This window comes from Argiope bruennichi, chromosome 9 (genome assembly GCF_947563725.1).
Source record: "Argiope bruennichi chromosome 9, qqArgBrue1.1, whole genome shotgun sequence".
NCBI lineage: Eukaryota > Metazoa > Arthropoda > Arachnida > Araneae > Araneidae > Argiope > Argiope bruennichi.
The window spans coordinates 92,370,291-92,386,792 of NC_079159.1; the positions used below are offsets into that span (position 1 = coordinate 92,370,291).

At 27.2% G+C, this 16,502-nt stretch overlaps 1 protein-coding gene across 2 annotated transcripts in view; it reads left to right on the top strand.

Moving 5' to 3' along the window:
* Window positions 1–82: 82 nt before the first annotated feature.
* The window catches only part of LOC129983991 (relaxin receptor 2-like), a 359,185-nt gene continuing 342,765 nt past the window's right edge, over window positions 83–16,502 (top strand). Inside the window, exon 1 of one of the 2 annotated variants that reach the window (XM_056093732.1) lies at window positions 83–188. The gene's annotated coding sequence lies outside the window, so the exon portion shown is untranslated. The remainder of the gene's footprint in view (window positions 189–16,502) is intronic. The other variant, XM_056093731.1, reaches the window with a different exon arrangement.

The window sequence follows — 16,502 nt, forward strand, 5'->3', positions numbered from 1 at the left end:
AGCGCGCAACTTAAGTGGCGCTTGGGTCGTGAGGGAACGTTGAAAAGCAGCCGATAAAAAGCTTTTCGAAGGCAACAGACGATCTGAGTCTTTCCTTGTGCTCAGTTAGGAAGAACCAACACGCTTGTCCAAATTAAGTTTGAAAACTTTTTGAAAAGTTGATGATGGCTTTGAAGAATCGTCTGACTGTAAGTGTATTTTTTTAAATAGTTTTTGGCATTAAAGGATTTCACTTGAGTTGAATTGAGATTTTCTGCAGATTTTATATTTTTAAAGAGGATATTTTCGATATTATCTTTTATTTTTCAAATAATATTACGAAGCTGCAGGGATGTTTAAACGTCACTCTTGTATAATTTTAACTAAGTTACTGTGTTTTGATATTGGTTATAAGAAAGCGAATTTGTATTAAAAATTATGTATAAAAAATTAACATTGTTTTAGCGGTCAGATGTATAAAATGGTTATATTCAAATTATAAAATTAATCTAACAATTATATAATTATTTCTAACAATTATAATAATAAACAAATGTAATAATTATTTCTAACAATTATAAATTAATCTAACAATTATATGATTAGAAAACGAGAGAATAGTTACTAGAAAAAATTAATTTATATATAAGAAATTCGAAAGGAATTTATTTGTTTTAAAGAAGGAATATTTAATGCATTCAAAACCTTTATTATTTTAATATTTATTTATAAATGTAATCATTTTCTCATTATTAAAAACGATTTACTTATTTTTTTAATAAAAAAATCGTTTGTTTATAAAGTTTAAATAATATTTTGAAGCATGAATTAAATAAAATGAAATTAATTATGCTTGAAAATAAATTCAGAGTATGTAATTGATAGAGTCTGTAATTGATTTTTATGTAAGAAACGTATTTATTAAATCAAGATATGTATTTAAATAATAATAATTTGAATAGTAACAGAATGCTATTTTAATTTTCATTTTGTGAAATAAAGAGATTTTCATTAAAATTTAATTTAAAACAGAATGCTCAAGGATTGTCACTTAACAAGTTATCAACAAGGGCAAAAATAAAAACTGAGTTTAATTTTTTTTATGTTGGAATTTTTTTAATTATAAATTTTTTATGGTATTTATTATATGAATGAAAATACTTTTTTTATCAGAGGAAAATATTTTAAAAAATTAGTTTCAATAGCCGTGATAAATTGATTAAATTGAATTATTATTTTTTTTTCTTTCTCAAAATTGGTAAAAGCTGGAATTTCCTCAGATTTTTTTTTGGGGGGGGGATTTGCACGTATTTTTTTCTAGTTTAAATATTTCTCATTTGTGTATTTCAAATTTGATATATGAATTTTTTTTGTGACATTTTCGCTCGGAACTCATATTAACTGTCAAACTGAGACTTTTTATCTAATTGCCATTAATGAAACATTATTAAAAATTTATCGCATTATTAAAAATATAATAATTTATATCGCATAATAAATTATTATCGCATTATTAAAAAAAAACCGCGAGCAATTTTTTGTTCTAAATGCTTCGGAATTTCGAGTGTAAATATCGGAAAAAAATTTATTGTAATTTCACGTGGTTTCATAGATTTTCCATTTTTCAAACTATTGATTTTTCACATATTCTATCTAAATAAGTATTTTTAGTTTTTGTACTTTTAGAAATGGTGTAATAAGCAGAATGATAACTTAAAAAGTAAATAAGATAATGAATGGATATACCTAGTTTAAAATATTCTATTCTTTGAGTTTGAGACGAATGAAATTTAGTATATGATGCTTATTTCAAATTTGTAGATTTCAACCAATTTTTAACCTAATTCTATTCAGAAGAAATCGTTGCTCAACCATTTGAATATAAATTAATTTGTTAACTATCAATCGAAAAGGGCTCGGTAGATAAAGTTTGGTACTTAGATTTAATATGTAATATGTTATTTATCAAATATGGTGGCAGATTCGACAGGGGTTGACCGCTTGATGGTCTGTACTTTCGCAAGCATGTTAGAGGGAGAGCTCAAAAACGTAATAAATGAAATTTGGAAAATGATTTAATAATTACAAATGTAGTTCTAGGTCAAATTTTGCTTTTAATTGGTCAGAAAAAATGTCTTTAAAATACACATTTTAGAGACATTTTCTTTAAAATACACATTTTAGAGACATTTTTTCTGCTACTTGTGAATTATCCTCATCTCACTGAAGAATCATTAAATACTACACATTGGTAGGCTCTGTAGTAAAGTTTGTTCGCCAGTGCCATGCTGCTAATAATAAATAACTATATTTATTAGGAAGTATGCTAGAAAGTTGCAGGGAAACCACCCCCGTGGGAACATATTAATTTATAACAATTTTTTTTTATTGGATAAAATTTTCACATCCAGCAATATGGTGAAAAAAACGTTGATAATCATTGTAGTATAATGCTTTCAAGTAATAATAATTTTATTAATAAAAATTTAGACTATAATATCATGATTCTTTAATTTTCATAAATCTTTCAGAAAGAATGTTACTTTTGATCTTAACAGGTATTAAATTTTGGGTAAACTGAGTAACACATGATTGAAAAATTATTAAAAACAATCTAGAGTGCAGACAGACTGTTGAAAATAATAATACCAAATTTGACATCTTATGTAACATAGGCCAATTTTGTAGTGTAAAATGCTATTTAATATTTTTTACTCATACATTAAGGCAGCATATTATTTTCCCAATGCTCATTTTTTAGATAACTTTAAAATTTTAAAAATTAGAGTATTTCAGCGATATTAATTTTATTTTCGTATATTCCGTACGTTTTTAAAAAATTTAAATGAAATTTTTAAAATTAATAAAAATATATGACAATGCTTTATAGTTATAATGAAATTCTTACTGTTTTTATTGTTTCATAGATGTTTTTACAAGCCTGCTTTTACCAAAGTTAATTTTATACTCTTTTTTAAAAATTTAGCGATGAAAAAAAAATCTTTATGCACATATTGCAGTAGCTGGTCCATTCAAGCCGGACAAAATTGCTGGAGGTTAAAAAAACTTTTTAATTCCCCCTTCCACTTTATTATCACGTTTCGTATTTAGTTTAGTTGAGAGTATTATATTCTTAAGTACTTAATGATAATTTGCTTCCTCTGGAGATGTCATATGGAAGTTTGGAGAATGAAAGTACTGATTCTCTTGCCGAATGTTACTCAATTGTCTCAGTCTATTCCGGCGCCTTTCGTTCCGTTGCTTGCCACATAAGTAAGGCAAGTCTTACATCCAGTATAAAACGATGCTCAACAGCGCCATCTGGAGGAACCGAAATCTGTAACAGAAGGCATTACCTTCGAAATCGGATTTTACTAAGTTCTGTTGTGTATGCGGGCCTTGTGGATGCTACATCTTGTGGCGTTATGGATCAAAAATCCTCCAATTGGTGTGATGAGAAATCTCGGAATAAGGAGCGCCAGCACCAGTGATGGTTTCATCATCTGAGTGCCGTTCAAAATTACGTGGTCCGTTCCGCTATTGTGTTCACAAGCTCACAGATAAAACGTTTTTTTTTCACCGATGGATTTTTTTTTTGCACATTTTTATAAAGATTTATGAATTTGGTACTTGGACTGTATACCAAATTTCATTGGTTTAGTTCAATACATTTTGGAGTCCTGTTTCGGAACAGACAGGCATAATTCCAAAATCGTGTTTATAATTATCATTGTGGTTTGAAATAAGGAGTTACGTCAAAATCTCAATGTCGAAGTTTACAATAATTTCTCTTTGAATATTTTGTATATGAAAAAGTAAGGCGGTTCATCTTAGCGAGTTTTAATCAAAACTCAGTCTTTATCTTATTAATTTAGATTAAACAAAGGTATTGTACTTAAATATTAAAATTTGCAAAATAATCTTATTTAAAAAATAATTTTAAATAACAACTTAGTATTTACTTAATAATTTAAATAATATTGTTTATATGTAGATGAAAGAATTTTTACATTCTTATTTAATTTGATTTTGAATGAATATCATGAAAACTTCTTACTACAAATTTTGAAACCGGGATAATAATATATTTTCGTCAAATAAAATGTGGATATACAGAAAGCTATCCATATGTTATACACTAAAGAATTCAAAAGACCTGTTTAGAAATTTCGCTATTTGTAATGATATTGGTACTAATTTGTAATAATGTTACCTTGTAAAATTAATTTCATAATAAAAAAAATAAATTTTTTCAGATAGCTCTAACGGAGGCTAAATACATGACAGATCAATAATCCTTTTTTTTAGGACCTTTTGAAGATTTGGAGACAAAAATGCGTCCTTCAAATTACTAGAATTTTGGCGAAAATTCAATATTTGGCGAAATTTATTTTTAAGAGCGAAGATATGATATCCTTCTAGAAAGTTCTTTGCTTTGTCTTGGACACTATAATAAAAGCAAAGCTGAAGATTGTTGAACTCAAATGAGTTTCTGAACAAACTGTTTGCAGCGAGTTTGTTCTCTCTGAGAGTTTTGTTCTGTTGCTATTATATATTAATTGAGTACCTCCAGTGGCACCTTAGAAATATTAATGAGAAGTTCCATAGTATAGCGGTTGGTGCTCGCCATTCTGATGTGCATGATAACTGTGTGGGATCCTGTTACTCCCTGCTAATGACGAACAGTGCTTCCTACGGGCAGGGTTGTACCTAGGCTGGAGATGACAGTTAAGATTCCTCCATAATTTCCTCTCATTGCTGTCAAGGCATCCTGATTACTCATTTGAACAATATGCCTCCGAATAGGTCGTGATTGCTAAGTTATGGTTACCTTTTTCTCAGCTTATTGAATTTATCACCATACAATCCATAAATGGATTTCGGATTTTCCCTTAACAGCAAAACTGGAAATTGAGCATTTCTCTATGCCGTATCAGTACCATAATTACATGACTATAAGAGTATTTTAATTCGAGTTTTAATCAATTTGTTCTGATTTAGTAATGAGATCAAAACCGTTAAATAAATCAGATCCTTGCATATACTAAACTCGTGCTCTCCGGTAATAAATATTTCAGCAATATATCTCTCATATTCGAATTATGACCCCAGTGTAATCCTAACTATATTCATAAAACTACCTCCACCGTCTTCTAACTACCAAATGCAAGATTTGATCTAGACATCACGTCGAAATTATTCTTATTCCTTTATAATAGAGATAAATTAGCATCGCAATTTAAAAGCAGCTTTTGTCGAGCTGTTTCGTTGGGGATATTTCATTTCAATTAATTCTCTTATGTATAACTTTAATGTTCCTTAACAAAACATTTTGAAGTAAAAAATTGTTATATACATAAAAGTTGTGCGATTTTAATAGCATTACACCTACTCTGTTTACTGTGGACAAGAGGCTTCGTTTCTGAATGAAGTCTAGTTGTGCTCTCATAGTGTCATGGGAAACTAAAGTGGTTGAAAAATCATTTGCAAATTGCACATACTTTTTGTGTATTTTGTAATTTAAACTTCTGGTTTTTCATGTAAATTACAAAGATGGTTAGCAGAATTTTTCATGTTTAGCTTTTAATAAGTAGATGAATCACATTTTTAATAATTTGATGAAACTACTAAAACAGCTTATATTCCATTGCAATAGGAAAGTTATAAAAATTATTTTATAAATGTTTTTTTTTAAATTTAGGGAAGAATTTGAATTACAGTTAAATTGATATGATTTAAAAAGATAATTTTTTAACCTTTAAAATGGCTTAAAAATAATTAATCATATTTTCAAAAGTTATAGTAAGAAAGCTCTGAAAACACACTAAATTCTTAATTAATTAAAATTAAAAAAAGAGTATTCGGTGAACACATTTCTACCTACCAGAATATATCCTTGCTAAATTTGGTATATCAAGCGATTTTTTAGAGTAGAAACATATTTATGTATATCCTCTTTTATAGTTAATACAAATGATTTAAAAAGTGACATTCATTCCGTTAAGCTTTGTATTGGGTACTTGAAAAGAAACTCGTATATCAGAAATGAATGCCATAATTTGATATAATTTATGCTCCCTTTTTTTGCCTTTATCTGCTTATTAGAGCTTTCCAGATAATATTTATTTATTTAATACATAGTAGTATTATTTTGCAAAAAATATTAACTTAATTATCTGGTTTAGATATTTTTTTCTAATTAACACTTTTTACTTCCATCTAATTTTTGAAACAGCGAGGAATTTCACAACAGTTTTAAAAATAAAATAACAATGAATCAAATGTATAAGTAAATATTATTATTATCACAAGTTAATGGCAGTTTAATATTTAATATTGTAATCATTTCCCCTTTAACATTAAAATGAATTTCTAAATGTCTACTAAATGAATGTTTTTTCTATTAAAATAAACAAAACAAAAGAATTCGGAAAATGGTTTCATTTAATAAAAATATTTTCAAAATGATTAAAATGTTTTTCTTTTTTGTGAAATATCCATTAAAGCTTTTTTTCTAATCAGAATACTAAAAATATTATTCAAAGACAGTAATAATTTTTTTTTTCAAAAAAGAATTACAGAGAATGAATAATTTAATAAATTTAGAATATGAAGAAAAAGATTTTTCTGTTGACTGAACAAATAAATTTGTTCAGTCAAGTTTATTTGTTTTTAGTTTAAAACTTTAAATGATTGTGTCATGAATGAATTTCTCTATTCAGAATTCAGAATTGCAGAAGTATTTTCTCTTCGAATTTTTTGCAAACTAACACAATATGTGTTTTATGTTTCATAATACAATGAACAAAACTGAATACATAATTTGAATGTCTTCCATTCTTACCCTCGATTGGACCTAAAGCTTGATATAGATATTCGATTTTGCTGAAAAGATCACATGCCAAATTTTATTTGTCTATATCGTTGTGTTTTTGAGCTATCGAGTTCACAGACTCTCAGATGCATCGAACGATAATTCAACTATTTGATAGGTTTTTTTTTTTTACCAAAATTTAACACCAACCTACAATTATTTGATGAAACCATAAGATTAATTTGATTTAATAGGTTAATTTTGTTTTTGAGTTATCGTTTTCAAATGAACACAGACAGACAAATCTACGGACTTATCACAGACTTGTTTCGCCAAATCTCACTGGACCAGCTGAAGTGGCCTGAACAAAACTTTCTTGCATACTCTCTAATGAACTTGTCATACTAGAGAAAGCTTTGCTTGGCACTGGCGTATAAAAGTTAGGATGTATTACCTTTCGGCATCCATTTAGCATTGTTAATGAATCTATCGTGTCATCTTGACGAATTTTCTTCGATTAATCCCTGGTATGAGGGTAATAGTATCCGAAAACCGAATTTGTACTGTTGTGAAAGCTTATAAGCCAGCTAACAGACCGAGCAATTGCTTTTGTATTGTGAGCATGTTACTGGACTGCGAACTCCAAGTTCCCAAGTTCTATCCTCGCTCATTTCAATCCGTCACATTAGTGACGTCGGACGATGAACCTTCAACCTTCGTACAGCTGTTGTGGCGCATCTACCCGCAACCAAAATCGTCAGATTTACTTGACGCAGCAACACAAAAAGGCCGCAGCAACCCAAAGTCGTCAGATTCACTTGACGCAGCAACAGCATCAGCAATCACTCACTCACTCACTCACACACGCTCGCCATAACGCTTGGCGCTTGTCAAATAGGTGCAGGCGCATTAGAATCAACAGCTAATACATCACCACTCAGTAGCCATATCGTTCGTCTCACCTCCGACTCACTGGAGGGAGAGTCTGTGGTGAAAGCTTATAAGCCAGTTAACAGCTACGTTACACGAGCAGTTGCTTTTGTACTGTTGTCATGTTACTGGACTGCGAACCACAAGGTCCCAGGTTCTATCCTCGCTCATTCCAATCCATCACAGTACTTTAAACGCGTTTTTCGGAATTGGTTGTAACAAAAATTTGACACAAATATACACTTCTAGTTAAACATCCAATGCCGTGTTTGATATATTTCTCTCTGCGTTTTTGAATGATCACGTTTGTATGTTTCTGAAAGTACAGACTGACAGACAGTCAACCCATTATTGGTTTTGACAGGCGTCTACACTGTAGAGTTAAATCTGTGCACAGAATATCATCGATCTAGCTCTCTTGGTTTTGTAATTATCGTGTTAACTCATATACGAACTGTCGGACAGAGTATTCCCTCTGAACAAATTCTATTTAAAAATTTTATAAAAATCTTCAGATGTAATGTAGAGACTGTATACCAAATTTCATCTTTCTAGCTCAAAGCGTTTCTGAGTTATCTTTGTCACAGACTGACAAACAGACATTTTCCAGCTGTCTTTTTTGATATCAGAGCGATGTGAAAAGTGGAGATTCGTCAAAATCTCGAGTTCGATTTTTTGGCTGAATATTACTCTTTCTGAATACTACATATATACGAGAAAGTGAAACGTCACATACCAACTCTCATGACTCTAACTTTCTGTGATTTTGCATCATCGTTTTCACAATCAGACAGACTTGATAGCATCTTTTGCTTCAGTGCCTAGAATTTTTGTGAATTTTTATGAACAACTAGCTTGAGTGGATAAGAAGTGAAAGCAGGGGAATTTAAACAATAGGGTTAATTGTAAACCCGAGATCTTTGAGATATAATAACAAATACAATTTAAAAACATAAATTAGTAGCATTTACAAAAGAAAAAGTGGGAATAAGCTAAAACTAAAAAAATAAATAATAGAAATAAGAAATACTTATAGTACTTAAAAACAGTCAAAATACAAGAAAAAAATAATTTCAAATTTATATAGCACTTCGAAATATTTTGGATTTTAAATTTATATGCAAAAGATTGGAAAAATACTTATATAAAGGATTTAATTGAATATTGAAAATGAAGAGATTATTTATTTTCTCTTTTCATTGTTAAACGAAAAATAAAAGTCAATTACTTTATAAGCAAAATGAATGAATGAACAAACATTCAGAGTTTTCATATTTTGAAGTTCGTTTGTTCAATTATATTTTATAGAAGCTTTGTATTCAAAATCTGTATTCAAATTTAAACAATAGAGACACATATGAACTCATGTGTAATTAGAAAAGAAAAGAGAGAAAAAAATCAGCATTTCAGAATTCGGTATTATATATAAAAGCGTAAAATTATTAATGTTTTTCAAAATGAAAAGAATTATTCATGATTAATATATAAATAAAACATTTTTAAATTACATGTCAAATCCATTTTCAAGACAAGTTATTGGAAAATGCAAGGCATTAATGGATTGCAAATGAAATTTTTAACTATTGCATTTTTGATTTAAAGAGCTTGTGACATCAAATATAAGGTAATTTAAATGAAGAAATAAGTGTCATCATCATATATCTATGAAAAAACAAAGAATCGAATAATTTGTGAAATAGCTTTCGCTTTAAATTTAATTGTTAATTTCAAAATTCATAAAAAAGAAATTACGTTTGTAAGAAAGTACTCTTTTAACAGTATACTCTAATAGTAATATTTAAAACTAGTATATATATATATATATATATATATATATATATATATATATATATATATATATATATATATATATATATATATATATATATATATATATATATATACATATACATTCTGTTATTAAAAGGTTAGATTATTTAAATTTTAAAATGCTTCTGGCCGAAAGTAAACTTAAAGATATAAGCTGAGAGGAATTTGTCAAGTTTTCATTTTGTTATCTCGATTTTCTTATAATAGCTCTTTGAGGACATTTTTAAAGTGCCGGCGGAAGAATATTAAATATTTTTTTGGCGAAAGACCGAGATGGATATATCTGTAACAATATGTTGAAAATTCTATTTTAGCTAGTTTATCTTTAACTTGACATTAAAATTAATAATTTATTTTAATAAAATTTATGTTATTTCGTGCAACATTTTATAACTGAGATTTATTGTCATTTCTGAGACTTCTATTTTTAGATTTCGATACCGTAAATAATTTATTTCAGAATAATGGATTTTAAATTAACTATTTTTATTGTTATTTGGTATTAAAACTAATAATTTGATTTCCATAAAACTCGATGTGCATTAATAAATCAGCTGGAATATTCTTCTTTAGACCTTTCTGTGTACTAATATGGCGCCTTCATTATTTTATTTCAGAGAATTTTGATTTTGTGTGTTTTTTCCCAGTGACTAAGAGTGCGAATTTGAAAATTTTGATGTCAACATTACATGCCAACTTTCATTTGTCTAAATTGTATTTCTCTTGCATGCAAATGAACATACTAACAGAAAATCAATGCCAAATGTATCAAATCAAAAATTTGCTGCATATCTGCAATGTTAAAAATACATCTGTATGCTAAATTTTATCCATATAGCAATTTGTGCTTTTGAATTTTTATGTTCGTTTGGACTTGAACGAATGAAATGGTGAATGAATTAGGTGAAAAGGCTATCTAATAAATTATATGCTTGTACTTCATTGCGGTTTTGGTTTATCATATCCACAGATTGACATACTACAAAAAATGAATTTTTCCGATATAGGGAGGTCTCAAACATAAACTTTCATCAAAATTTGGAGATCTAATTTTTTAATGATTGTTATTCTTACACTTACACAAAATTATTTTTATACTTACCCTAAAAGTCAAAAATGTAATGCATAGAATTTATTTTTTAAATATTGTGATTAATTTTAAATTATTTTGAGAAGTCGTTGTATTAATATTAATCTATAATAATTATTCAAAACTTGCTAGAATGTAATATCAAATTGATTCGCAGGGAATTTATCTTGCTTTCGCAACGATAACTAAATATATAGATTACTCTAATCTCATTTTAATATTCTGATAATTTTTAATATATTTTACCAAAAAACATTGGTTTTAAAGTTATAGAATTTAATTGTAAATAATGGGTTTTTAATAAAATGTTTCCCTTCCTTCAAAATAAAGGTAGAGTTTATATTAAAGAAATATTTGCTAAATTAATAACATTTTAATTCATTATGCATTCTCGAAACCAATATTTTTGTTTCATTTTTTACTCGAGTAGTTTAATATAAATTGATTTTTAATACAAAATAATATTAAAATCGTTTTTTATTTCATTTTAGAACGTTTTTGCGATAGTTCAGTCTTTGATTATGAGAACATGTTATTTTAAATATTAATTACATTTTTCAATGGTAAAATTGTTTTTCAAAACTCCAAAATTAATAAATTTTCTTTCTATGATTTTCCCATGATATCTTCAAAGAATATTTATTCCAAAAAATTTAAAATGTAATTAACGGTCATATTGGATCATTCACCTTTCTTATAGTGATATTATTTTTTCTTATCTTTTATTAATTTTCAAACTTTTCATCATTACATAGTTTTTAGACAAGTTTATTATAGGTTAATTACATGATGTTATTATGTGTGAAAAGGCAGAAAAACGAGATATTCTTTTATAAAGTAGACATATTGATATAATAATTGTAGCACCGGCTGATGCAATCAAGCCTGACTCAGACAGATAATTTGATAAAAAAATATCATGCTACGATGTTTCAATCTAGAAAATAGAACCTATTGTATTTTGATAATTTATGTCAATGGTTGCAATAAATGTCAGGAATTACTTCCACTGATTAACTGTTATTTCCACTGTTAATTTTTTACAATTTTTACTTTTTAATAATATTTTTTTTATCAAAAAATAATTTTATTTTATAATATTATTTTTTTATTAAGCGGATCTTTTATTTAAAAAAATTAAAACGACATTTATATATTTTTAATTAAAATGAATTTTTATTTTTTCAAAACATTCCAAAGCTGCCTGAAAAGAAAAACATTTTTGGAACTATGTCTGTCTGTCTGTCTGTCTGCAAACGTAATAGTTCAAGGACGTTTTGAAGATAAATGATATTTCTTTTGTGATTTTTACAATAGTTTGTAGATTTTTATCAAATTTTGGATATAATTCATTCAAAGAAAGACTCTGTGTTAAGATATATCTGAATATAAGTTAAGGTGTACGTACATACTAGAAGATTTTTTAAAAATTTTAACTTTAAAAATTCTGTTTTTTCACAGTAGGTCATTAATATATGTTTAAACTTATTTCAGTAAGAAAAACCATATTACACTAATTATTAATAAATTAAATAATATTTAATGAGCTCATTAGCCTATTTTTTAAACATGATATCTTAAATTCTAATCTGTACAGACACACAATTCTAGTTGGAAATGATGCCTAATATTAGTCTTCATGTTGTCTGCCTCAATCAAGTTATAAAAATATATAGTTTTTTTTAAACAATTTTTTCATCAACGATGAATAGAAAGAGCGAGATTTTTTCTGTCATTTTAACTTTTAAATAGCCATTAAAAATTTATTTCTATAAATTTAACTTTGATTGAGGCACAAAACATCCGCTATTTCATACAAATTATTTTGATACATAAATAATTGTATTTGGTTAATTTTTTGTTGAGTTATGATTGTTTGAATGAAGCAACATAGTGGGAAAATATCATTCTTCATAATATCATAAAATGGGTTTTAACTAGAGTTTTTAATGAAAGCACCTAAAAAAAAAATTATAACTCGAGAAATATTTCAAATACTGACAACATCTTGGTATCGTTTGAAAGCTAAAGGATCAGAGAACATTATTAAGTAATAAAAAAATATTCGATATTTTGAACGAATTTTGAAGTTTCAAGTGTGTACATACACCTTAAACGATAGTTACAAAATGTAGCGAGATAGATCGATAAAATTTGGTACGCAGATTTAACATCCGTCAAAGGGTAGTTATCTGTAGCTTTGATTCTTGTTGTTTTTGTATTTTCGCGTGCATATTAATGTGATAACTCAAAAACGCAAAGGCTTAGATAAATGAAATCTGGTATACATTATGGTAGATAATCATCAGGTATTTGAACCCAGTTTGTCAGACTGTAGTTTCAAACTCCTGTAAAAGCAATAATTTATTCAGCAATGACTTAAAAAAATGAAATGAGTAATAATGGTAAAATAAATATAAATATGGTTATGCCGGCGTCTTGGCTTAGGGGTAGCTCGTCTTCCCCGTGATCTGGGTTCCCTGTGTTCTTTGTGTGAGGTGTGTGAAAGAGCCCCCATGCAAAAAGGGGTTGTGCAAACGATTGTGTGAGCGTCATCTTAATATGAGCTGGAAGGCAGACTTCTGCCCTCGGGTACTGAGAGGTTTTTATCCTCAGAAGCTGCTACCCAAACTCGGCTTAAATCGTTGACTTCGTCGTCGGGCTTATCAAGCAACAACAAGTATAGTTATTACAATTGAAATTGTAACTTAATAAACATGGTTATTAAATTGTAGTTCTGTGTAGCATTTTCATTTCAATTAGTCAAAAAAAAAAATGATGCACAAAATGCATATTTGGTTTACTTAATTATACTGTGAAGCAAACACGTGTGAGTATATATCTGACTGAATTCTGAGTACTCGCAGTGTTCACGACTTTGACCCAGGTCCCTTATTTTATAAGTGGAAGGGAGATAACATTTATATTACAGGGTATGAGATAAAAAGTTTTGGGCTGACCATTCCCACTGGTTTTAAAGGCACAAGTCATAGTTTTATCAGATTTGAACACATTTAAATTTTATAACCCATTGGCCTTGATATTTTTCAGTTGAGTCAATCTCAACAGGAAGTTCATGTTGAGAATTAATTATAATGAGAGTAATTATAATTGTTTATATTATTAATAAATTTTGTTTGTAATTTTTTTAGAGTTTTTAATAAAAATTGTGAAACATTTATTGTTTTTGCTGATGATATATTCTTATCAACAAATTTTAGAAGAGAAATTATAATAAAGTTTAGTAACGTATGCATCATCAGCTATAAGTTAAAAACATTTTTTTTTCCGTTTTTTAGTTTCATTCTTTTATATTCCATAAATTTTTATGACATTCTTTATAATGGAGCGAATCAGCTACAGCTAATTTATCAAAAATAATGTCATCATTATGAGTTAGAATCTAGCTGAAAATAAATTATAAAAACCAAAAGAAAGATGCATTTTTTAATGAAGATAATAAAAGGAATTAAAAATAAAAATTATTACAGAAACTTTTAGTTGGGGAAACATTACAGAGTTTTATTGGTAGATAATTCTAAAGATTTAATATGAAAAAAAAAATAAATCACATCATTGCCTTCTATTCTAATTATAATAAAAACTTCATTGCATTTTACTTACAAAATAATAAGTAATATAATGATTAACTTATTTGCTTCACGTATGAGTGACATGTCTGAATACCCATTTCTTGTATTACTTTATGCCAGCCGTCTTTGACGACTAACTTTCTTTCATGACCGCTTATATTGTTTCATTTTACTTCAATTGAAAATCATATGCATATTTTGATTTTCCTGATTCCTTAAGCAAAGTATTTAAATATTAAATAGAGATATACAGTAAGACCCTATTATTTTGAAAGCCTAATACATGCTTTGTTTATTATGAGCATGGATATTTGAACTGTTTTCGCCGTGGTCTTATAAATTTGCTCACTTATTTTTTATGTAAATTACTCAGACAATAAAAAGAATCTTTCTTATGTACTTTTCAGGAATGAGATGAAAACATGTGAAATATTTGATAAAACAATGAAAATGGCTTGTTTTATTTCGAAAACAAAATATATTATTAAAAATTATTCCAAAATTTTTCTAAAAAAACGAGTAAATTCGAGTAAAATCAACTAATACTATTGAAAAATTATTTTCTGCTTTTAAATATCACAATAAAAAACACACAAAGAAAACAGTACAAAATAATTTTGTAAAAAATAAAACTCCAACAACATCCCCCCCCACACACACAAACAAACACATATGCATGAAAGTGTAGCTATATATATTTACACTCCATAATTGAAATATAAATAATCATAAATTATTAACGAGATTTTTCTGGAAAGATTACTTTAATTGCTAGTTATCAATCTGAAATTTCTCAACATTTTTCACAATTTTTTTTTATTTTGATTATAAGTTGACCACATTGTTCTTATTACGCTTTATTACTAACTCGTATACAAAAAAAATTGCAACTGCCCAAAAATTTGATTTTGAGATTTTAATGAAACATTGTCGCAATTCAAACCTCTTTTAATAAAAAGAAGCATTTTTTAAAAATATTTTTGTACATAAACGCGATAATTCTAAGCGCTATTAGCTCATATTAAGTGTATAGATTTATCATCAGAAATCTACGTGTCTGTGAAATTTTAATTCAATCCTCAAAATGTCTGGCAATCTGCATATCTGTGTTGTTGTGAACACGATGAGTTGAAAAATATGCGTTTTAAATTAAGTAAACAGCTAAAAAGTTGAAAAAAAAATTAAAATATTTTTGACTCGCTTTTTTAGAGTAGCAAAAATTAGAATTTAAAATGCAATATAAAATTATAAAGAAATTCTAAAAATTCATTAAAAATTAAAATATATTATAAATAAGATTAAAATTCAAATTTCAACAACGTATTTCAGTTAGAATTTCAAAATCGTGTAGTTATTTTCGACATTCATATTTAGAAAAGAAATAATTAAAATAAGAAATTAACAGTATTATTAAGTAAATGTTAGAATGTTCATTCTTAGAGTAAAAAGATTATTAATGCGAAACGAAGTATTTAATATTCTGTTAGAATATTAAATATAATTATATTCTAACAGAATATTTGTTCTTAGAAGTAAAGAATATTAGATGGTAATTTTTTTAACTTTTAAGAAATTTTCTAATTTTCTTCATTAGAAATTTTCTAAGAAGTTTCTAATTTTCTTAACTTTCCTTCTATTTTAAGATTAGAGGTAAAGTTCCAAATGAAACTTTATGCAATTATTCAGAATATGGATGCAAATTATTTTTAAAAATCTATTTAAAGCTCGTTTAAAATAATAATGCAAAATTTAATTAAGTATAGTTGGTGGTTGAAGAAAATCAATTCAAGAAACAACCTCTAATTATTCAAATTATTAATTTAAATCGAACTAGTGTCTAATGTGATAATTAAAAATTAAGACGTCATTTCGAATGGCCATCCAATAGTAAAAAAATAGTTTAAATTATCTTTGATGTAATCATTCACTAGGAATGACATATAAAAAAAAATATGAATACAGATAGGAGTACTCTTTTAATATATGTATAAATATTTTTTAACGAATACAACATTAAAGATTTAATTATTTGTCACGAAATCTTTGTCTGCTACTTCACTATATCAGAAGTAAACTGAAACTGCAATTGCATAATAATGTATGCTCTTCCTTTATATTTTTGTACTGCCCTCCAGACTTTTGATAAAATAAATGTTTTTTAATATTAAAAATTTTTTTTGTAATTTTTAATGTATTTATCATATAAGTTGATACCGCTTTCTTTTTTTAGAAATTACCTGCAGGCAGCAGAACTTTTATAAATACA